General features: G+C 47.8%; 1 protein-coding gene across 2 annotated transcripts in view; it reads left to right on the forward strand.

Annotated features, from left to right (window-relative positions):
• Window positions 1-23,163, forward strand: part of LOC126520831 (uncharacterized) — a 450,097-nt gene that overhangs the window by 401,565 nt on the left and 25,369 nt on the right. The window lies entirely within an intron of this gene.

Genomic DNA, 23,163 nt, shown 5'->3' on the forward strand with positions numbered 1-23,163 from the left:
CTGTACGGCGTCACTGATTTCGAAGCATTTTCGCACGTTTAACATTTTCTGCAGAGAAAGTGCTGAAAACCCTCAATTTTCAGCCACGTGGTGCTTTAAAAGTGGAAGCTTTATCAATCGGTAAACTAACAAGCGGTTCCCAACTGACGCTGTCGATACCTATGACGTCACTGACAGTGACGTCATAGGTATCATGGGCCCGGTGTGGCATCGTATAGGTATCGTGGGCCCACGTGCGTAGTCGAACCAACAACCAGCTGCGTGGCTCAGCAGCAGAATGCCACGGTGACTGAGCCCCCAGAGGCGGCCGGGTGAAAGCGGAATAAACGAGGCCGCGCGTAGACGCCGACAGCGGTTGCGTGACGCGACGTGTGGCCGGTGTACGTGGTACACTTTTAGTTGTGTGTCGCCGAAGGGCAACTCGAGCTGCCGGGCGACTGGAAAACGACAGGCCGCGCCCGCCCCTCCAGCCGCCACGCTACTCCCGTTACATGCAGCGGGTATCCTGTGTCGGAGCGCCTCCCGCGTGCAGGCGGCCCCCGCACGCAGTGTTAAGGCGCAACAGGGGGCTCAAAAAAGAAACGGTTCGGGACAGGAAAGACGCTGGCCACGCTGTTGTTACACGGTTCCTTCAGTTACACCAAATCACAAAGTCGCAATTGGCTGCGTAGCATTTCGTTGCCGATGCGCAGCTCGTCTCTTCTCTGAGCGATGAGCAAAGCGTGAGCTCGACGAGCATTTCTCTCCCGCCCTCTCTCTCTCTCTTTTCAATATCAATGTGCATCTTAACTGTGTCACCACAAATTCAATTAGGCAGAAACTTTCTTTCGTTATTTGATTGAAATGAGAAAACATTGGCATCTATTTCGCTTCCGGTCTCGACCAACAACGATCGAAGTATCATAATTCGTGAATCGAGCATCTGTTTTCATCTAAAGTGCGACACCGTATCATACGCTAGCTTGTAGTGCTAAACAGTCTCATTGTGTGCTGCCCACAAATATTTGTTTATTAATATTTATAATGCTCACTACCTATCATTCCTCTTCTGCTATTTTTTTAGCAAACAGAAGTCTACGGATTTGATCTATCTGAACTATCCATGGTCGAGCGTCGCATCTAAATCGCGGTGGCTAACGTTCCAAGATAATGCGGCGTATTATGCGGGAAGCCATAGCGGGCAATTTTTATCACCCTTTGCTAGAGTTCACCTAAATCTAAGTACGCGAGCGTTTTTTTTTTTTTCGGTTCATTTAAATGCTGCCCAAGATCCCCGGCCGATGAGCCACTGGGTTTAAGGGCTAATTCACACCGGCGAATGACAGTGGTCGCGCGACCAAATTGGTCGCAAAGCGACCATTTTTGGCCAGTCGCTTTCTGCACGATTTTTCAGTCGCGCGACTGTGGTCGCAAAACTAATCAGCAGTGCACCGGAAGCGATCTTTCATTTGTCTACATCCGGCCTCCTCCCGCGTCGCGGCAAATTCCGCGTAGGTTCCGAGAGTTCTCACCGAGAACGATAATCGCCGGGATTGCGACTTGCGGGTCGCGCTCAGCCGGTCTCGCCGGTGTGAACATCAGTCGCCTTCGGTCGCTTTTCGATCACGAGTCGCAAATGGTCGCGCGACGTCCTCAAGTCGCCTGTGTGAACGAGCCCTAACGCGGCACTCGCTCGTCGTTCGTACCGATGACACGTCCGCAGCGAGTCACGTGCAGCCTTCGCCGGCTCGGTTGACATTGCCTGACATTTCACGCCATTCGAAGAGTCGAGAGCTGCCCGGGCTGCTCTTTGTCTCACAGACGACAGTGGCTTCGGCTCGCCGTGACACTTGTCCAGTGCGATAATTAATGGCTCTGAGGGCTAAGCTACGCGCGCTTCCAGATCGAAACATCACCTTGAAGCTGTAGCTATGCGAGCCTGTTCCTCTATAAGTGGGGTCGGAATATTATTTCGGATATTCTTCTTTATTTTTCCGTCGTGCTATATTTAATCAATGAATCTTCAACCGCACACTACATCATTGACGTTCATTCGGCTTTCAATGCAAGATTACTCATCCTTGTATTTCCTACCAAAGCGTTGCCGTATTCTATCCGCTGATTTCGTGTCTTTTTATTTACATTTCCAGTAATACAAAAATTTATTTCGGAACCGATGCGAATACTCTCATTACTGAAACACTAGTACGGCAACCGCACGAAATAACTGAATTGCAAATTGACATTTTAGTATGGTGGTTAGAAACGTGCGAGCAGTTCCCCCGTCATGCAGTTTCAATAAAGAGAGGCTGACGCGACCAGTGCTCCCAATATAAGCGCGCAAATGGATTTAATACTGAGAACAAAAGTCCGCTCCACGAGGACGCATCGAGCCATCGCACGAGCGTGGGAAACGTAGATCGGTGGTATTGGCAGCTGACGCAGAAAACGAATGGGACCGCAGGAAGAAGTGGCGACGCGCCGCTGTTCGGTCGTCTTCGACATAGCCTTACAGGCAAAGCACCCTTTACGCGAGAATTGTGAGACAAAGAGCGCCTTGATGCCAGCAATGTCGTCGCCGTCGGGGCATCCTACCATTCATGTCCTTTTTTTTCCTCGAGTCGACTTTAGTCGCCAGTATAAGTTAGGTGTATACATCCCGTTGCACATTTTGGCGATTATTTAATGTAACTAACGAGCAACGACACTTTTTTATCGAGTCTCCATTAGATTCCATCGCAGTCGGGCAAGGTAGCACGACGTCACACATCGGAGTTCATCAACGTTGTGCTGTCTAGGAGGCGTTGCATGTGCATGGGCTAGATAACGGAACGATTATATTCCTTATGTCGTTTCATCAGTCCGAGCGGTGGATCCACCCACCTTGTCAGCGGGATGGGCCCGTCGAAAACGGTGGCTGATTATAAAAAGTTGGAAGGCAATTCAATCTCTAGTCGAAGCTGATCAATGACAATGTCTTTTTCAGCGAGTTGGAATGAGAATGGGGCGGGATCACACGGCGCTCTAGCGCGTCATCCCTCGCGTGAAAAGAGTAGGAGGAGCGTCGGACTGCTTAAATATTTGGTCTGCGCTATATATCTTCGGGATTGGTGCACATTTTTAGACTGCACTATGTTCGTGGTCAGCCCACGAAAACGGTTAGAAACACATAAACTTGTTAAAGAAAGACATTCCCCCGTGTTCTCAAACGATCCTCGACTCGAAGCTGGCCCTCACTCCGATGGATGGATGGATGTTATGACCGTCCCCTTTGGAACTGGGCGGTGGGTTGCGCCACCAAGCCCTTGCTATTTATTATACTGCCTAATGTCTTACCCATGTTAAAAAGAAAAGAAAAGAGAAAATAAAACCACTATGAATTCCCATAACCAAATTTTCTGACCCCCTATTGTGAACTTCGTTTTTGTACGTCTCCGTTTTCCTGTCGTTTCCCTGCTTTTCTTCCGCCAGTCTTCCAATCGCCTCTTACTAGCGAAGTTGAACACAGTGCCGCCCATCGACTGAAAAATGCGCCACGTTTCTCGACAACTGTCGTGGCGCCTCAATGAAGAGCAGTGACTACTTCTGTTCAGGGGTGGCGCTGTGATCGACTTGCGACGTCGCCGTGCGGGAACAGTCGCATTTGCTGTGAGCTCTCGGCCCCACTGCCGATACGATCTTGTCCTGTATAATGTGTATAAAATCCCTTTCGTTATTCTCACCGACGCCTCACTCGGAGTCTTCGCTACCAACGCTCTGTCACGAAACGGGTGACGAGCGCTACGGGGCCACCTCTAAGTCGTAATAGTGGTGGCAGCGGTGCAAAGTCGTAACAATACGCAACTTATCGACGTGCCAGCTACCCAAAGGTGGCGGCCATGGGGACGCGAATGCAAACCTGATGCCAGCACTTGAGAGCACTGCACAACTTCAACGAAGGCCGAGGAGAACTAATTACGGTGAAGTACAAATAGATGGACTATATCTACCCGATGTGCTTACCAGTTACAAGTTCCTCTTGCATGCCGATGACAACCATTTATTCATCTCACTAGTGATTGACAGTAAGGCAAGATCAGCTGAACCCTGATCTTGGAAATATCGACAGGTAGTGCTCACTAAAGCACCAAATTATCTTCCAATCAGTCCTTCAAAAACATGTTTTGTTTCATAACCTTCAAACAACAATTCCACCTACTACAGGTGTATCATTAACTAATCATATCCTACCAATATCTGACACCGCTACAATTTTAGGTGTCATTTTAGACAAGCTATTAAATACACATGGTTAACTCGATCTAAAATAAATTTCATTTGTATTCACTTTATCATCAAAACATGCAGCTATTTTCAACCTCATATTCTTCGCTCATTGCATCATTCTTAGATACATTGCCCTTTATCATACTACAGTATGATACAGCAGACGCTGCGCAGACGAGGTGGCGCGGATGAGCACACCTCGATGGGCACTCGGCGTTCCTATACACTAAGAAATTGTGCGGATTCCACAGTGCTGCACCAAGCCAGCTATTCTACTCTTTAGAGCCAACGTTACATCCATTGTTCATTTATTTATTTACACAATACTGCAGGCAGCAATGCTGCCCAAGCAGGAGAGGGATTACAAAAGATGCTTTTTCAACATATTTTCAAATGAAACATGAGATGTGCATTGAACAATACATTCTGGTAAATGAATCCATTCTTCGCTCGTAAGTGGAAAAAATCATTTCTCATAGATTTTAGTGCGGGCAAAGTATGACTGGACTACTTTAGAATGAAAAATACGCGACGACGTTTGTAGAGCATGGGCAATATATGTGGCTTCCGTTACAGGAAGTACCCCGACGTAAAACAATTTCGTGTTACAATGTACTTGTTGCATGTGGCCACTATTCGCCAGTCACGCAGGCGGAGGACAAAGCCGGTCCGCACCACGCAGCATGGTCTGACTGGATCGTATGAGCGCGAGGACGCACACGGGCCCTGTCGGGCACAAAGCAAATGCTGCGCAATATGCACTACATCTGCATGTAGCTGCGGTCTGCTACGTAGCGCAGATACGGCAGGGTACCCCGACGGGCCCACTGGCTCAGCGCTCTGCTGCTCGCTCATGACAACCGCGTTTGGCTTACGTTTGGCGCTTTGCAGGCGCCAAAATCGGGGGAGTGGCGTCTACGTTAACATCCAAATTCAAATGTGAACAGCGCGCCACAGTGACATATAGAAGGCGGTGCCTTTTGAGCACGCCTCGCTCTGTCGTAACCTTGGCAGTGAGAGGCATTGAAGGAGGAGCGGAAGCACCGCGAACGCCACGTTCGATTGCCAATAAATCCGTTTCTGGTGAACGCATCGAAGTACTTTTCGTGACAAAGTGTTTATTAATAGCCTATTTTAACTTCGAATGCTTTTCTCCACTCTGATAAACATGTAAGTGGATCAGGGCCCGCTTAGGTGCCTCCGAATTCGTAAACGTTACGAAAATTGGTAGAGCTGACATATACACTAACAGCTTGTGACAAAAACCAAGAAAGTGTATTTGAATTAACAGAAAGCAATCACTTACTCCACGTTGGGCACTCTTCTCGTTAATAGCCGCCACCTTCTGGTCGAGAACAGATATTTTACCAGTTTTGGTAATCAAATATCTCATTCCCAGTGTCATGGTGCTGAAAAACATGGTGAGACATATTCAATGCGGGACATACCTAAAGGGTGCCCGAGCCGCCCTCGGGCTCGCTGAAAAAACAGTCCGCGGACAGCATACGTTTATGCGATCACCTCAGCCAAGTTTTGCAGTTTTGCACGACGCGCGGAGTTCACAAGCCGAGCGCGAAGTCGCCTTCCTCTCGAGCGCTCTCTTTTACAGCGATAGCTTCAGGGCCCCGTTACGCACAAAATCCGGCGTTGGTCGTGCGCCGACCTCGAGCACAAATTTCCATACATATTTAAGTATACTTATGTCATATATATATGCCATATATATATATAGGAAATTATCAGTCATAGCACTCGTAGTACAGCCCTCTGGGCCGTTCTCTTTCCGAAAGTAGTCTTATTAGGGTTATTATAATTACACCAAGGTATTTCGCCCTCGTGAGCAGCAGCCCTTGAGATATTTACTCGGCCTAGCTTCCCACGCTAAGCGTCCCGCGCTCGCACCTGTTTAAGCTTTTCCTAGACTCTAGAGCTATACTATGTCCGCGCAGCCTTGAGCGATGGGAACGCACGTTTTCTGCGCTTGGCCGGCAGAGAAGAGGGGGGGCTTTGTTCCGGCCACAGAGCGCTCCATGTCTAACTAAGGTGCCTGGTGTGGTCTCGTGCGGACGCCGTCCTCTCGGTGAGCGCATATTCCCCTCATTTTTTAAATAGTTCAATACTTACAAGCATTTGTCTCGCAAACCATGCTTAGTTCAAGGGAATTTTCCACGTATGAATAATTTCTCTCGTCGTATTCGAGTGCTGATTGCCAGGTTATCGGTTGTTAACGAAACTTTCTCTCAAGTCTCTAAATATTTTAAGGCAGTTTGTCGTGTGCGTATCATGGCCACGCACAAATCATCGGCATAGCCAGAAATTTCGTTCGGGAGGGGCTCACCTTGCAGCTCGGCCTCCTCCTTAAGAGGAAGCTTTAGCTCGGGTGCTCCTATTTAAATGCATCTAAAGGGTAATTCGTTTTCCCCCGCAACCACTGCTGCAATGTTGACGAGGTTTGTTGCATTTAAAAGAAAAACTTAAATTCTAGTGACTGTTGGTTGGGAATCTTTCAGTTAGGTGGTGAATTCTTTATTAAATATTGGCCAAAATCGCACATTTTCAGAAAAACGAAACTAACAACTTTAAAACTCTATAACTCAACAATGAATAATGATATCACAGTTCTGTGAATTGCATATAATAGTACACCTATAGTGGACAAACAGATATGCTACACATGAATCTCAAAAAAAAAAAATTAGTATTATGTAAATACAATTTTCGCAGAACCCTTGTAAAAAACGTAACCAATTCACGTAAGATACAAATTGACATAGCAAATTTGTCCGCTTTGACTGTTATAATAGGTGCTGTTTACAGAACCGCGATATCTGTTCTTGGTGCATAGCTATTAGTTTGTAAACGTCGTGCTTATATTTTTTTGAACTCTCGAATTTTTCAAAATATTTTTTTAAATATTCTTCAAATTCAGCCCCTAAATAGAAATTCCTTTTCCAACAGACACAAGAATTTAGTTTTCTCTCTCAAATGCAACAAAGTTCACTGAAGGCGATTAGCAGAATTATCTCAGAAAAGTGTTTCTGCGTTTTACACGTGTTTGAATAGACCGTGTCGGATTGGTCCCGAGCTAAAGCTTCCCCTTAAACAATTTGTCGAGGGATCAAATACGTGAATAATAGCTGCATTGCCATTGCCAAAGATGCTGCAAACGAATTCTTTAACGCTACGCACTGTCAAAACAAGTGAAATATGTATTTGTCTATCAAAGAATATACTTACATGTGCGAAAAATTGTGCCCAAAATAACTGATATCGATGCTTCCATGTTTTTTGTCTATTTAATAAGCAAAGAAGATATCCCACGAACTTTAGAACTATATCAGTTCGAAACCAGCTAAGCAGTGCATGCCACTGATATAAAAAATCAGAAGGCCATGAAATGAAGAAGTTGAGGACAAATATGTTAATGAAACTTTGTCATGCAATAACCGTGTGTACTTTCATGTACGTATGCAACGGCCAGTGCAAAATATCAATGACACTGGCATTTGTTCCGATGTATAACGCAGGAGCAGTTGTCATCGGTCGTGTATCGCGAGTAACAGCACCGAAATTATAGTCGCAACAGAGAGGACGTATAGAAAGCAGTTCTGCAAGATATACGAGGGCGAGTCAAATGAATGTGAGCCAATGCGAATATAAGACAAACGAGGTACTTTATTTAAAAGTAACCTTTATGAAAATTTGGACATTTCTCCCAATGACTAACGAGTCGCGTGATTCCCGTCTCATAAAACTCCTTGGGTTGCTGCTTCACAAAGTCTGTAACTGACTTTCTCACGTCATCGTCCGGCACGAATCTGGTTCCCTTAAGCTGTTTTTCGGTTGCCCCAAAATGTGGAAGTCGCAAGGCGACAGTTCTGACTGTATGGCGGATGTTGCAGCGTTTCCCACTTGAACATTCTCAGTTTTGTATTAACCACATCAGCGACGTGGGGACGGGCATCGTCGTGGAACAAGATGACCCCATTCGTCAATTTTCCACGTCGTTTGTTCTTGATTGCGACACGCAGCCGTTCCGGCCTTTCACAATATCGGAAACAATCAATAGTCTCTCAAGATTTACCAAACTCTATCAGTAATAGCCCCAGACGACCGAAAAAAAGTCAACAACACCTTTCCGGCGGAAATGCCGGCGTTTGCGTTCTTTGGGGGTGGTAAATTCGAATGTTTCCACTGTAAGCTTTGCCGTCGTGTTTCAGGCTCGTAGTAGTGGTACCATGGTTCCTCCCCGATCACAATTGCAAACAAGAAGTCGTCATCCTCATTGCGAAACAGGATCAGATGAGTCAGGGCAGCGCCGAGCTTCTCCGTCTTCTGGCGGTGGATAAAAATCTTGGGCATCCATCGCGCACACAAGAGCCGATAACCGAGGTGCTCATTAATTATGGCGTGAACTGAACCGTGACTGTTCACACGGTCTGCGAGTTCATCGATACTTATCCTCCGTTCTTCTCATCAGCTCATCAACCTTTGAAATTGTGTGGGGGGTGATTGCACGATGGCTTTGGCGCGGTCTTGGAATGTCTTTGCAACTTTCCCGTCATTTGAACCGTTTGCTCCAACGCTTCACAGTGGCCAATGAAATGCAATGTTTAACGCACACGGCAGCCATACGGCGACTAATTTCTTTTTCGGAAACACCGTCAGCTGTCAAAAACTTCGCGACATCACGCTGTTCAACTTTTGGAGTGCCCATTGTGTCACGCAACCATGTTCAACGCAGTGAATGAGAGCATTAAAAACATTTATCCTCACATCTGCGTGTCACTTTTGTAAATGAGAGATGTGTGTGTGCCACGCGCATGCCTCGCAGATAATGAACCGAACCATTTTTGCGCGGTTAGGGTAGGCTCACTTTCATTTGATTCGCCCTCGTGCATTAGAAATGCAAAGATACAATGGTATATACAAATGCGAAAGTACAGCTTGATAAAGGACAAAAAATGTCACTGGAAACAAAGTTCACTTGAGGTATGCACAAAACCTCGCAACAAGATATTTAAATATACGTATAAATCTCCAATAAAGCTACGTATGTAAAAAACAGTTACTGTATATAATGCGCCAAGCAAGGCAAATAAACATGTTGCGCAGTCATAGATTCACAGAATCCTACATTCCGCCCCCATTTCATCAACTTCCCCCCCCTCCCCCCCCCCCCCGAAGTATCGCGCGCGACGGAAGGCAGCGCGGTTGTTGCCCGCTTTTCTCCTTTGCGCACACAAGACAGTCACCATCGACGGCTCACCCATTCCAACCCCCCCCCCCCCCTCATCCTACGCTTTCACTCGCACATACAGCATGCGGCGCGGGGTCACGATGTTATCACCCTTGATACGAAAACCGAAACATACGAAACATGAGGGCGACGGCTACGTCAGTAATGCGCCTGGAGCGTTCATATAGTTACTTTCGCAATAATATAATCAGAGTATGTGAGGCCACGTGATCCCACATTTCTCAAGCGATTCCAGTATGTCGTGAACTCCCTTCGTGTAAACGACCCAAGCAAAGAAAAGGGGAGAAGATGGCTATGACAGGCTTGCTAAGCTGCGTCCCCTCATTGACAAACTGAACAAGAAATTTCAGAAAGAGTACTCGCCGTCCTCCCACCAGGCAATTGAAGAGAGCATGGTTGCTTTCAAAGGAAGATCCAGTATGAAACAGTACCTTCCTATGAAGCCCATAAAGAGGGTATAAAGTCTGGTGCAGCGCCGACTCAAAGACGGGCTATTCGCTGCAATTTCAGGTGTATGATGGGAAGAACGCACAAAGACCGGCCAATCAAAGCCTTGGTGAGCATGTCGTACTTTCTCTGTCAGAGAACGTGCAGCCTGGAACGCGGCTATTCTTTGACAACTATTTTACCTGCACTCGCCTAATGGAAACTTGCTGAGAGGAGCATCCTAGCCGCAGGGACGGTTGGCACCAACAGAAAGGACTTGCCCGAAGAACTGAAGCGAAACGACAAGCTAAAGAAGGGAGAATACCTGTGGCACTCCAAAGGTCAGGTCACAGCCTATCAGTGGCGTGACACTAAAGATGTTCACCTCTTGTCGAATTTCCATGATCCGACAGTTTCGAAGTGTCACGGAAGCTGGCCAATGGCTCTTCGGTGGCTGTGATCTGCCCGAAAGCACTGGCAGACTACAACATGTCGATGGGGGCCGTAGACAAATTTGATCAAAAGCGAAATGCCTACACTTTTGATAGGCGTTCCAAGAAATCCTGCGTATAGGATATTTTATTTTCTCTTCGGTGCTTCTGTCGTAGATGCATTCATTCAATAATGGGCCAACAATGACATAACATACTTGTGGTTCCGGCTTGTTCTAGGACGGCAACTCATAAATGGACAAACGTTCAGGCACTACACTAACACAGGACCATTCCGGAAGAACAAGGAGGGCCGAAAGAACGGCCAAAATATGGTTGGAGTCTCGGAGAAAATTCAGTTTACAAGGAGCGCCCACAATCCACAGAAAGTACCCACAAGGCGAAGGTGCAGGTGGTGCTCCACCACAGGAAATGAGGTCCGCACAAAGTTCATGTGTGGTGTGTGCAAGGTGCCCCTGTGTGCCACTTGTTTTGGTACCTTTCACACTAAATAGGCACAAAAGTGATCTCAGCATGGTGCCTTCATGAGACAATGGGACAGTGTTGTCCCACTTCCGAGATCCACGGAATGTGCCAATGGCACATATACGTCCCACTTTCTTCTAATAAACTAGGCATGTTATAATCCTCAAATTTGTTTAGTATCATTTGTGAAGCCTTCAGGAGCTCAAAAAAGCAAAGCATTTCCCTTTTTTGCTAGAAAACGATATATGAACTCACAAAGGGCTACGCCAGCTCTTCGATAAGAAGGCCCACCAGCTTCCTCAAGGTAGCAATGGGTACGCCGACTGCTGTTACGGTGAACAGCGTATCGAGCCCAATTTCCATTTCAGATGTCCCGGCACGGGCTAGATGTTGTATGGTCACTTCAACACTGCCATCGGGTAGCGCTGGAAAGACAAGATTTTTTTTTAATTCGAGTGTTTTTATTCTACGGTGGTTGCTTGGGGTAGTTGGTAATTCAGGGTAAAAAACGACGTACAGCGCGAAAGACAAGGATTGGAAGAGACGACATACACAGCGCAGTGTATGTAGTTCACGCTGTACGTAGTTTATCATGTTTTTATCATTAGGGTTGCCAACAACTTATCCTAGAAGGAAATGGATCAACAGTCAGTAGAGACTCGTTTAAAGGGTCCATGAACCACCTTTTGGGCTTGCTGAGAAAACACGGACCCAATAGCTGACATCAATCATGAAAGGTGTTTTGCGCGTCTTCCTACTGTTACTGTGTGAAGTAAGTGAAAATATGCTTGCGAATTTATAATAATTACGTACAATTATAATTACAGCCCACGCTCGGCCGCAAGGGTGACTAAGCAAGCAGTACGGCCTTAAAAAATGGTAAAATGCCCCTTTGTACAAGTTAAAGAAATTGCAGTTCGTTACAGCGTGCAATTACGACTAAGAATAAAAAAGAAGAGCAAGTCTTCGAAAGTGTCGCACGGCCGTCATCAGCTTAGTTCCTAATGTCGCTAGCGAGTTCTATGGCAACGAAAATGCAATGTATATTAAGTGCAAGCCGTGGCACAGTTAACATTTATGGTGTAATTAGGAGCGTTGCCAATAATTGTTCGGTCCTGATTTGTTTGGATATTAAGAAGTTTTGTAGAATGTTTCCCCTGTATCTTCAGTGGACTAAACATGAAACCTTGCTTACAGTTGATTAAAATTAGGGGCAAGTTATGGACCAGGTGTAGACGAAGTTTCAAGCATGTGAAATAATTAGAGCCTCAGCAGTAGTAAATTACGTGTGCAAGGGGTCTGGAGCGTTCATGATCTAGAGCCCCACTGCAGTGCGATGCGCCCAAGACCATGAAGGCACTGGGTTACCCCCATTATGAGCTCCGCTCGCTTCTATGTAGGCGCAGTTGGTCCTGCGTGTCTCTTGGTGCAGAATGTCAAACTCTTATATGGAATCGTATCATATATAGGGAATTCTATGGAATCATAGATATTGAGATACGGGGAATCACTTACCTACATCAACCGATGTAGCCCTGAAAATCCTGCGCCGCCTGCTTTATTATAACCTCAAGTGCTCTTCTGAGGCATCAATTTGCCGATTACGCGTGCCATCCTGGAGCTTGTGAAAAATTCAATCTATCGTCGTGACGAAAAAAGCGACCCATGACTTATACAGCACCAGTCATAACCTTGCCCCTTCAGACACAGCGATCACCAAATGGGGCGTCCGTGCCCACTGCATCACCGCGCGGGCAGCCAGCGGCGGAGCGTAAACAAACTCGACCGCACTCCGCAATGCCAGCATATCTAGGGGACAAACGCATAACACGCGCTAAGAAACCTCCTCCGTAGTGCCTAGGCAGTCATATATTCAAGGAGCAAAAGACCCAGATTTTCTCTCTCACGCCCGCGCTTACTCGCGCCTGCGCACAAGCGACTGGCGATCCCTCAAATGAACGTCTCGTGCCAGACCGAAGCATGGAAGCGCGAATGCGCACTCGATGCTTGTAGTGCCCAAAAGTAAACGTTGCCGATACGCACTACATTCGCATGCAGCTGCGGTTTGCTTTGTAGCGTAGACACCGCGGCTGCCGCGGGGTGCCGCGATGAGTCCGCTCGCTGAGTACAACCGCGTCGTTGGCGTCAAATTCGAAAATAGTGGCATCTACGTGAACGTCGAAAATTAAAATTTAACTGCGCGCCATGGTGACGTTCAACAGGCGGAGCGCCGTGGGTACGCACCGCTCTTTTGTTGCCTTTGTTGTGGAAGTCATTGAAGAATGGAAGCAAGCACCGCGAAAATCTGGTTTCCAAATTGATAGCCAATAACATGTTTCTGCAGAACGCACCGAAGTAGTTATTGCGGCCAAGTATTGCTGAAATACTACGTTTTAACTTCAACTGCATTTCTCGCTTTCAATAAAAAGTGCTCCAGGGCTCGTTTGAGGTAGTCAAATGTAGTTCCTTGTTCTACATTTTACATCAAGGCTGTCAGTTCAACAAGAAGCACTTGAAACTATTATATTCCGAATTTCACGGTTTCGTTAAAGAACAACAACGTTCATATGGTTCAAATTAAGTGAGAATAGGATAACAGTAGGTGGTGATATGCTGGGAAATTTTGCAGTTGTGTTGGACATGTAATGCTTACAATTGAATTTTGCTAATCTGCCGTTTCCTGGCTGCTTAGAGACGTTCTAAAAGATATCCGTTAGAGGGAAGCCGTTGCGCTTGTTTGAAGCTTATCCCATTTCCAACAAACTGAGAGAACGGGGAGGGGGGGGGGGGGGCAGGGGGGCCCGGCCCCCTCCCTCCCCACGAAATCAAGTGGCATACCCCCTTCTCCCCACCCACGCCACCACTCCTCCCACATTCTTAAAGCGCCGTCAGAATGTTGAGACTTAGCAGCTATTCATCGGTCAGCATTTTGCTGCCTTTTTCACTCCTTTTGGATGGCGGTAGTTATCGGCATCTCTTGAGATGTGAAAGCCAGTTTTCTCATAGATTCGGCGTCCGCGCGATTAACTGGAGATGCGTTCAGATGTCACCATCTACTTAACTGTCTCGCTCTATGCGCGTGACAGTTGGATAGAAACCGTCATAGTAATAATATGACAGTTTACGCGTTTTTGTCACGAATGGTGCGCGTTATTCATATTTGTACTTGTAAATGTACCCTCCCTCATTTGCATAGAAAGTTACCTTGGGTTGCCCCCCCTAGTGCACAACATCTACAGGCTTGGAGTGACGCCTCTCACCGGCAAAAAATGACAAGAGCGAGTGGGGCTATACTAATCCAGGTACAACCTAATTAGGAAGGTCCACTAAGCTTCAACAAGACACTCCCTCTCCAGAAGAGAAATTGGCCTCCCTGGCGCAGTATTTATTCGGCCGCCACCTGCCACATGGTTCCCTCAATTACCCAATGGCCCTCAGTCCCCAGCAGCTGCGGAGCAACTGACCAAGGCGGGGGTCAGACCTGTAACGCAGCAGAGGGTGCTAAGAATTTCTGGACCCGGCCAGTGGAAACTGACCCTTGCAACATTTAACACCCAAGCCCTCTCGAGTGAGGCTAGCTTAGCAGGACTCTCTGAGGAATTATGAGACATTGTTTAGGATATTATCGGTCTTAGTGAGATTAAAAGAACTGGTGAGGCATATACATTGCCGAATACTGGACATGTCCTCTGCAGAAACATGGACTGAGTCTGGCATAGAAATACCAGGACAGTATTCATGATTACTGTCGCAGAAACGAGACGAGACAGCTGCCATTGTCTAGCTTCGTCATTAAAGTTCGGTTGCTCCCTCGCTGTTTCCCGTATTTTTTTTCGAGAAAGGTACGCGTTGATGCCGTGCAGGGCACTTATTATCTTTAACTCGTACTCAGTGGTTTTTGCAAACTCCGAGTCCGCTGCTTCGTGTGTTATGAACTGCTCCATCTGCTCGTCTGCTTTCTTTAGCGAGTCTGCAATACCTTTGATTTGGCTGGCTATCAGCGACATCGCTTTAGGATCCTGATTTTCCTCCAGTTTCCTTTCAGAATCGTTTAATAAGTTGGTTATTTGTGTCTTCAGCGTTTTCCGCTTTTTCAACATCACTTCTCTGTTCATCTTGAATAACTGAAGAAACTGCTGGTCGCTGACAGATTCTAGCGGCGAGACGTCATCTGAGTCTTGGTCGCTCTCTGTGTCCGTGCCGCTCCTTGCTGTCGATGTCTCGCCTCGCTGCCGTTGGTTCGCCTGCGGGCCTCCTATTCGTCCGTCTTCTGTGGCTAGTCCGTCGTTCTCGTAGTCCGTGGCCAGTCGGAAGAGGAGTAGCCGCTATCCTGGTCACGGCACCATGTCGCAGAAACGAGACGAGACAGCTGCGTTTGATGTTGTTGTCCTGAGTGGCCGTGGCACATACCCACAGTGGGGGATTGGCCAAGAATCGGGTGGTTCAATTAGGTGCATAAAAATAATAACAACAATGCGAACGGGATCAAGATTCTTCATTTTCTTTATTGCTTTCTATAGCATGCGAGGAATAATGCGTTTCTAATTTGACTCTCGAAGTCAAGCGACCATTACAGATGGGACAAATATAACATCGATATTATAAGAGACGGTGTGTTCCATTTCAAGGGTTGCATGTTACTCGCGGCGATTACAAAAGAAAAAAAACCACGTCGCCCGGGGCAACAACAAAAAATATATGCAACACAAGCCGAGGTACAAAGTACGAGACAATTTCAGAGCTTATTATGTGGACAGTGGTTATTAAAGTTGGACGGAGCAAACAAAAAACCTAGCTCAGTAGGAGAGACACTTTCAGCTCCCCAGACTGTTACTGCTTTGTTGAAATAACAGGCGCAGCAACCTTAAATCTAACCCTGTTTTGCAACTGCTGGTAGAGGTACCCGAAGCTACGGCTGCTTTACTAAATCAGACGGTGCAGCTAACCGAATAATTATGCAGTCATAATTACAGACAACCTCAAGCTTGGCACAAGATCAAGTTAGATCCATAGAAGATCCTGTTAGGAGCAAGCTCCCCCTCCTTGGAAAACTAAGGGCGTGCTTTTGAGCGGGGGGGGGGGGGGCAATCCCGCTTTAGGAGATGTTTTGCAACCCTGTTTTGCAACTGCTGGTACAGGTAACCGAAGCTAAGGCTGCTTTTACTGGATCAGATGGCGCAGCTAACCGTAAGAACGAATGAGTGGTAGACCTAGGGGAGTAGAGCGAGGGAAGCCCCTTCACGAGATTCGTTAAGAGAAGCACATGGCTTCAGCAAGGTGCGACCGAAGACGCTGGCGACCAAGGCCGCTTAGGACAGTGTAGGGATGAGTCCGTGTCACTCCCGCGGGTGGAGGGACTCAAAGGCTGGCTAAGGCCCATTATTCAGAGAGAGGTCAAGTTACACCCGCGCGGCCATCTTTGGCCAATGAGACCCTACTTAGTTCACCAAGTTGACGCCTGGCTATCCAGGGGCACCACGAGGAGGTGGGCGTCTCTGAAGCAGCCGAAAACTGAACGTGCTGCTTCGCATATGTTTAGCAGAACTATGTGTTTCTGGAGGTCACCATGCTCAGAGAACTGGAGCCCTCCACCATTATTCTGTCCAGTGGCATCTTGAAATAAGCAACCATCTGATTAGAATTTACCATTTGTGAATGCAGTTGTTTTGCTTTCACAGGCCAGTTATATAACGCTAAATGTTCAGGAGGTTCTGAGCGTCTGGCAGGTGCTGGCATAAGATCATTTGCCGCCTGATAGAAAACCCATGCTGCTTCATAAAACAGTTCAACAACCTGTTGCGTGCACAGGACTTGAAAGGTAGACTTTGCTCTTGAGTGGACTTTGACTCACTGGGGCATTGAATGCTGAAAAGTGTATTGCCCTTGTCAAATTAATGTAGCTGGTGGTGGGTACAAGCTTCAAAAGAGTATGGGTTGGTTACGCTTCATTGTAGTAGCTGCCGTGTAGCTTGTAGGAGCCGTGGCTTGGGGGCACGGTGTGAGAATAAGTTAGGTGATAGAACGGCACCAAGGCGATGCTTCGTGGGAAGATGCGAATGAATTTCTGGCTAGGAGACTCCTCGAGAGGTGGCCCACGACACTAGCGTCCGTAAAGCCCCTCCAACACACTTGCCCTCCCTGCTACGCCTGCTATTTTGATCGCGCACACGTGTTTGCCCTTCGATGTGCCGGTGTGCTTCGTGATGGCAAAGTGTTTGTACCACACTGTAATATGTGTTATGTCGTGTAAGCGACGCATGACGCACGGAGGCGCGCGATGCCTCGCAAAGATCGGGTATTACAAATCATAGGCCGTGTTTGTAAAAAAACATTCCGCTCTTTTTCTATGGAAAACATGGTCCACAGTTATTGATAGCTGCCTTCCGATGTCGTGCGAAAAGAGGGTGGGACTTGCGGAGTATGCTCTGTCAACTAGTTTCAAAGGAGCGGCGAGTCACTTGTCAAAGAATCAAGAGTCCTCGCAAGCAGTCAAGGCAGCAAGGCAGTTTCCTGTATTCGCTGGACCACCAGTGGAGGTACCGGACTTCAAGCCCAGCCCGATACGCCAACAGCTTAGCAGACGGTGAGATCAGCGACGTCGTTGGGATGCGCGACCTCGGCACTTCATCACCATTCGAAGAAATGTTCTACACAGCATCAACTCTGTGCCTTCCGACACAATCCTGGGCGGCACATCGCTTCGACACGGAAGGGTTCCGTGGCCATGTGTTCCACGATACCTCTCTGCTGCGCACAAGTGACGGTGCATGTGTGCTTTTTCACCAAGAATGTGTGCATGTGCACTTCGTATGTGCTGTTCTAGTTTTTTTTTTGTTCAGCTTTTCAGCGCTGCTTTTTAAACAGAAGCGTGTGAAAAGGGACATGGCTGTGTAAGTGTGCGTATTTGGCAAGCCGATTGAATGCAGTACTGTAGACGTAAAAAATTTGGCTGTGTCAACATCCCACGTTGAGGAGGTTCTAAAATACCATTGACAACTTACGCATTTGTAGCGGAGACCTAGTATGAAGGATTTCCCTTCTGTGACCCCTGAATGTGCTTTTGTTGACTGCCATAGTAAATGGAGGCGTAAAAGATTCCCACTACTGCTCCCTGGGGGAGATGTATGTCGTGCATGCAGTAGTCTATATAATATTTTCAGAATCCATGCCGACCGGCAAGCTGCTCGAGCGAAACAGCGGCAAACGCTGAGACGCATCAGACTGTCTGTGTCACCTGCTGAAAAACAAGATTGACGCCTTGCGTCGTGCAATGGCTGTCTTGCAAAAAGTCACGGGCACGGCTACTAAAGTTCAACCATCTGATAACTAAATAACTTGAATACAGCACAGATGAATTAATGCAATAGCAAAAGGAGGATGTGAAAAGGAAACTGCAAACATCAACATGCCACCGATGCAGCTCCTTCTGCAGAATGTATATCCACAGCTCAGTGCTCAACACAGAGTAATACGACGCTATACAGCAGCTAAATGACTGGCTACTCCTATGTTGCTTGCTAAACCTCAAGAGCCCTACTACTTATTCTTGCGAAGTAATAACATATTGCCCATGCCATGCACATCCACCGTAAAGTACATAAACATGGTCGGGCTCAAATGTGGCGTTGATGGTAATTTTTTTAAAGCTCTCAGGATTAAACTAGCCAGGAAGATGCCCTTTCAGTGTAGACCTATGCTGATTGTAGATTGGAGATACAGGTCAAGAAAAAGGTGGCTGTAAACTCAGACTATGACATAGTCTGGTCTTGTAGGCTATAGAGACCAAGGTGGGCAATGCAATGAGCTGGCACACCATGGTCAAGTTATTTACAACCTGTGGCAGTGTTTGCTTCGAAAGGAGCAACAAAGGAGACACTCCTTGCACAGCTGTTGCATTGTGCACTTGGAGCTGGAAGGACTTTTTGTTCATGGCGTAGTCGGTGATGGTGCATCTACGAATAGGGCTATGTGGAAGCAGCTCGGAGTAACTGGCGCTCTATGACATATTTTGAGCATCCCCTAGATGCCTCAAGAAAAGTGTATGTCGTCACAGACACACCTCATTTATTCAAGTGCATTACGAATAGTCTCTATGACAAGATTTTGAAAGTAAATAGATGGCTAGTGAAGTTGTGCTGCGGTGCACTTTTTTTGGCTCCCCTGGGATGGGCTTCGGCGTCGCTCCTGGTTTACCTCTGGTGCGCTCTGTGGGTCACGTTTGTGTACCAGGAGGGTCCAGGGGCGGGGATTGCTTCTCCAGGGCGGGCGAGGAGACATTCAGGCCTGACTTCCGCCGGGGTGGGTGACTGGGCTTGCCTCTGATCCTCAGAGGCTCCTGCAGCCCTAAAAAGGGGCAAATTGTCTGGGTCAGCTGGGCTGCAACTTGGCGCGTTGTACAGGCCCGGTAATGAAGACCATCCTGGGCTAGCCGTTCTTCCCCTGCTAGCACCCTGGAGAGGTCAACAAATGTCACCTTTATCGTTCCACACAGCTTCCTGAGCTCAGTGTTCAGGAGCATTGCTCTTGCCCGCTCAAGTTGGTCGTGCCATCTCTTGGAACACTCGAGAAAGGGAGCTTTGCAACGAAGCAGAGAGCGGCGGCGTCCTCTCACCTAAAATGTTTTAACTAGCTGTTCTTGGGGACAAACTTTCTGTCCCTTCGCGTTTTCCACCCGGGGCAGCATTGAATGCCTTTTTGCGCCTATGACGCTATGAGATCGAGCTAAGCGCCGCAGTGGTGGTCCAACTGCACCATTTTGCTACAATTCGACTTGCCTGCCTGCTTCTGGCTGCGTCCACTCATGTCATTTGCACCAGCTGTGCAAAACTTCTCCACTATGCGAATCGCTTTGTGAAAATTAAAATACAGTGAGAGATTGATTTTCTGGATGCCTGAGTTTTCGGACGTGCCAGAAAATTTGGACGCATTCGCTGCTTTGCCACGTACCTCGTAGAGTCAATGTATAAGAATGCCTGAAATTGCGGATGCAAAAAACCTTCGCCGTTTGATTTTCCGTAGTTTTTGCCATGACCACATGTCAGAAGCGGCATTAATTCAAGCCACTACCATGGCTATATTGATTACCGGTTGCCGCGGGTATTTAAGAACAAAGTTACGCCCACACGCAAACAGATACTGGATACAGATAATTTATTACTATTTAACGTTGTCTACAGGTGGCCATGCATGCAATGTCATCATTCAATGAAACTGCCCAGAGCAGCAATCACAGACTCCACACGCTACCGAAACCGACCGCAGGCTGTGATGAGGTGTGTCTTCCGAACATTCGCCATTGCATCAACAAAAATTGGAGTAAGCTTAAGCTTCGCCTTCAAGAGTGGAACGCGATAGTGTTATCGCACCACGTTCGCACCGCCTACTCAAACGCGCTACGCCAGCCAAACGTCGCGATCGGCACAGATAGCCGGGCCCCGACGCACCATGAAGGCGGACGCGATCTGGGGCGAGTGGCGCGCCACGTGTCGGGCCAGCACCGTACATTGCGAGGAGCGGGTCTTCTGTGTTTGCCGCAAGATGGCTCTGCGTGTGCGCAGAGCGCAGAAGAAATGTAGCGGAAACGTACTTTGCTACTCGTGAAACTGCGACTTCTGTAAGTTACGTGGTCATAATTTCCGATATACACCGCAGTATAACTTTCTACGGCACGTTTCTAAGGCACCACCGCATTCACTAGAGGCGATTTTGTCCCGTTTTGGAGGAACGAACTCGTGGCTGAGTGGTAGCGTCTCCGTCTCACACTCCGGAGGCCCTGGTTCGATACCCACCAGCCCATCTTGCAAGATGTTTTTATGTATGAAGTGCCTTCTGGGACTTATCGCTAACGGCCAACGCCGCCGACACCGACGCTGACGACACCGGCTTTTCTGCGACACGAGCTCCTTAACGCTGTCGCGTTAATAACTCCCTTCAGAGCCTCAAGCGTGTTGTGTGGGTGCCTATTGGACTCCCTCTTAACTACGCCCCCAAACGTAGTAGTACATTGGGTTGAGATCACGACCTACTGTATAAAGGGCGACCTGCGCGTGCGGCGCTTCGCCTGCGCCGCCGATTTGCTTTTGCTTGTGTGGTTTTTTTTTTAGTTTTCCAAACCGCCGCCGCGAATAGTGGCGCTAGTGCTCACCCCCACCTTGTGGCCGGCCGCACGCTTTGGCAGCAAGCATTTTCAGCGACAGCACGGAGGGATCCAAACGTACGTGCGCGAAACAGTCGATTAGCTGAGCGCTTGGTGATCTGTGTTCTTGATTACCATATTCTATTTCAGTGACACTGTGATTCTCAGCCCCGTGGGCGCGGGCTTTCGAGTTTGCGGCTTCACATACGATGGTTTACTGCTGCGTGCCGTTGTGCAAGTCAAGCGGCCGAACAGCACGAGGAATTTCCTTTCACGAGTTCCCCGTGACCGACGTTAGGAACAGATGGTTGAAAAACATCTCTCGGCAAGGCTGGTCAACAGCCTGGTGGTCAGCCGGGTAACATACTCCCTGCCGTACCATGTGGTGCAGAGTCATGCTGGAAAACATACGGCCTGTCACGTGCTACGGCAACAATCCAGGGCTTCATAACCGTGTTCAATACCTCAGTGTAAGCTACGGCATTCACTCTGGCACCTAGGGAAAAAAAAATGGGGAGGCATCACGTGTCCTTCACTGCTCACGACAACCAGGACCATCACTGATGCTGTAAATTTTGAGCGCATGATGGTTAGAGCATCCTCGGGGCCTTTGCACAGCCACCGATAATTTTTGTGGTTCAGCTTCTGGTCCTGGACGAAGTTCTTTCATCGGAGAAAAGCCACAACATTCCAGGCTCCTCTGGGTGTTTGTTTGGTCAGGAGACGCTTAGCTCTGGTCAGGCAGTTCTCCTTGGTTTTCTCAGACAAGAACTGTCATCTCCGCATAGCATAAGACTTATAGCGAAGGTCTTCATGAACAACACGCCTGACAGTGGCCTCGTCAACCTCCACCTCCTTGGCGAAGGCTCTTATCGACTTGCCAGGGTCTTCAACAATGACACCTTGGACGCGACTAGTGAATTTTGATGTCCTAAGAGGGTCAGAATGCTGACAATATTCTTTCCTTTGTGAAACAGTGTGCACATCTCCCTTGGCAGCCTCCAGTTCTTTCCGAACTTTTAACACGAATGATCGGGCAACCTTCAAGAATGTTGCAATCTCTGAATCTCAGGGTGTCCTGCAGCCAAGGACACGATAACTGCATGCCTCTTCATTTGCTAAGTTAGCTGAAGTTCTGCCATGGTTGACTGAAGCAAAAAAATGTTTACAACTATTATGTACCTAGAGGATGGGGGTCACGAAATGGGTTCTCAAATACTTGCCGCACTTTGCATATCGCTGCCTCGAATCTGCGCTCTCACGCAGATCCGCTCGCAGCTGTAGCAATGCCTCCTTTAATAAAGGAGGCGTTGGCCGTAGCCACCACAGCGACAACGCTAGGCCTAGCTACTTGGACATTTAACACCAAGTGCCGTGTGGGTTGTGCCACGGGAGTAAGGGGCACGCAGGGACAGAGGGACATAGAGGTGCTTCTCAGCTCAACAAAAAAGAGCACGCCCCCCTTTATAGGCACACACACACACACACACACACACACACACACACACACACACACACACATATATATATATATATATATATATATATATATATATATATATATATATATATATATATATATATATATATATATATATACGAAATCACAGGGGACACCATGTAGCTGGTGGCAGCCTAATGCATGGGCTAAGCCGTGGTGACCTTTACATCGTTGCCCTTTGAAGATAAGGTGGAAGATGGAGGAAGCCAAACACTTCTCAAGTTCTGCTTCACAAGTTGAAACGGTCCGGTGGGACGACACTGGCCACTAGGCGTTCATGCCACACGCTCACTGTGGTCCCCAACTGCAGGGGACTGTTGGTTCTGTCGGGTTGGCAGGCTAAGGTTACTGAGGGTGAACTGGCAGCGGGGGCTGTTGCTTCTCTGGTGGCAGTGGTTTCCTTTTGGGAGCAGGTTTGTACTAGATGATGCCGGCTACGCTGTAGGACATCACCTCGCTCTGTTTCCACCACATAGCTTCTTGGCCTGTGCCAGGCTCAGGACCATGACCTTAACCTGTTCGGGTCGCACTTAGACACGCTGACCAGTTCGGAATGGTAGGAGGTCTCGAGCTCTGTAATGTCTGTTGTAGTTATAGATCTGCGTCCGCTTTTAGAATGCATCCTTGCCGATGACGTCTTTCCTTGATGACTAGTTGGGACGTAGCTGGGAGTCTTGCT

Source organism: Dermacentor andersoni, chromosome 3 (genome assembly GCF_023375885.2).
Source record: "Dermacentor andersoni chromosome 3, qqDerAnde1_hic_scaffold, whole genome shotgun sequence".
NCBI classification, from domain to species: Eukaryota; Metazoa; Arthropoda; class Arachnida; order Ixodida; family Ixodidae; genus Dermacentor; species Dermacentor andersoni.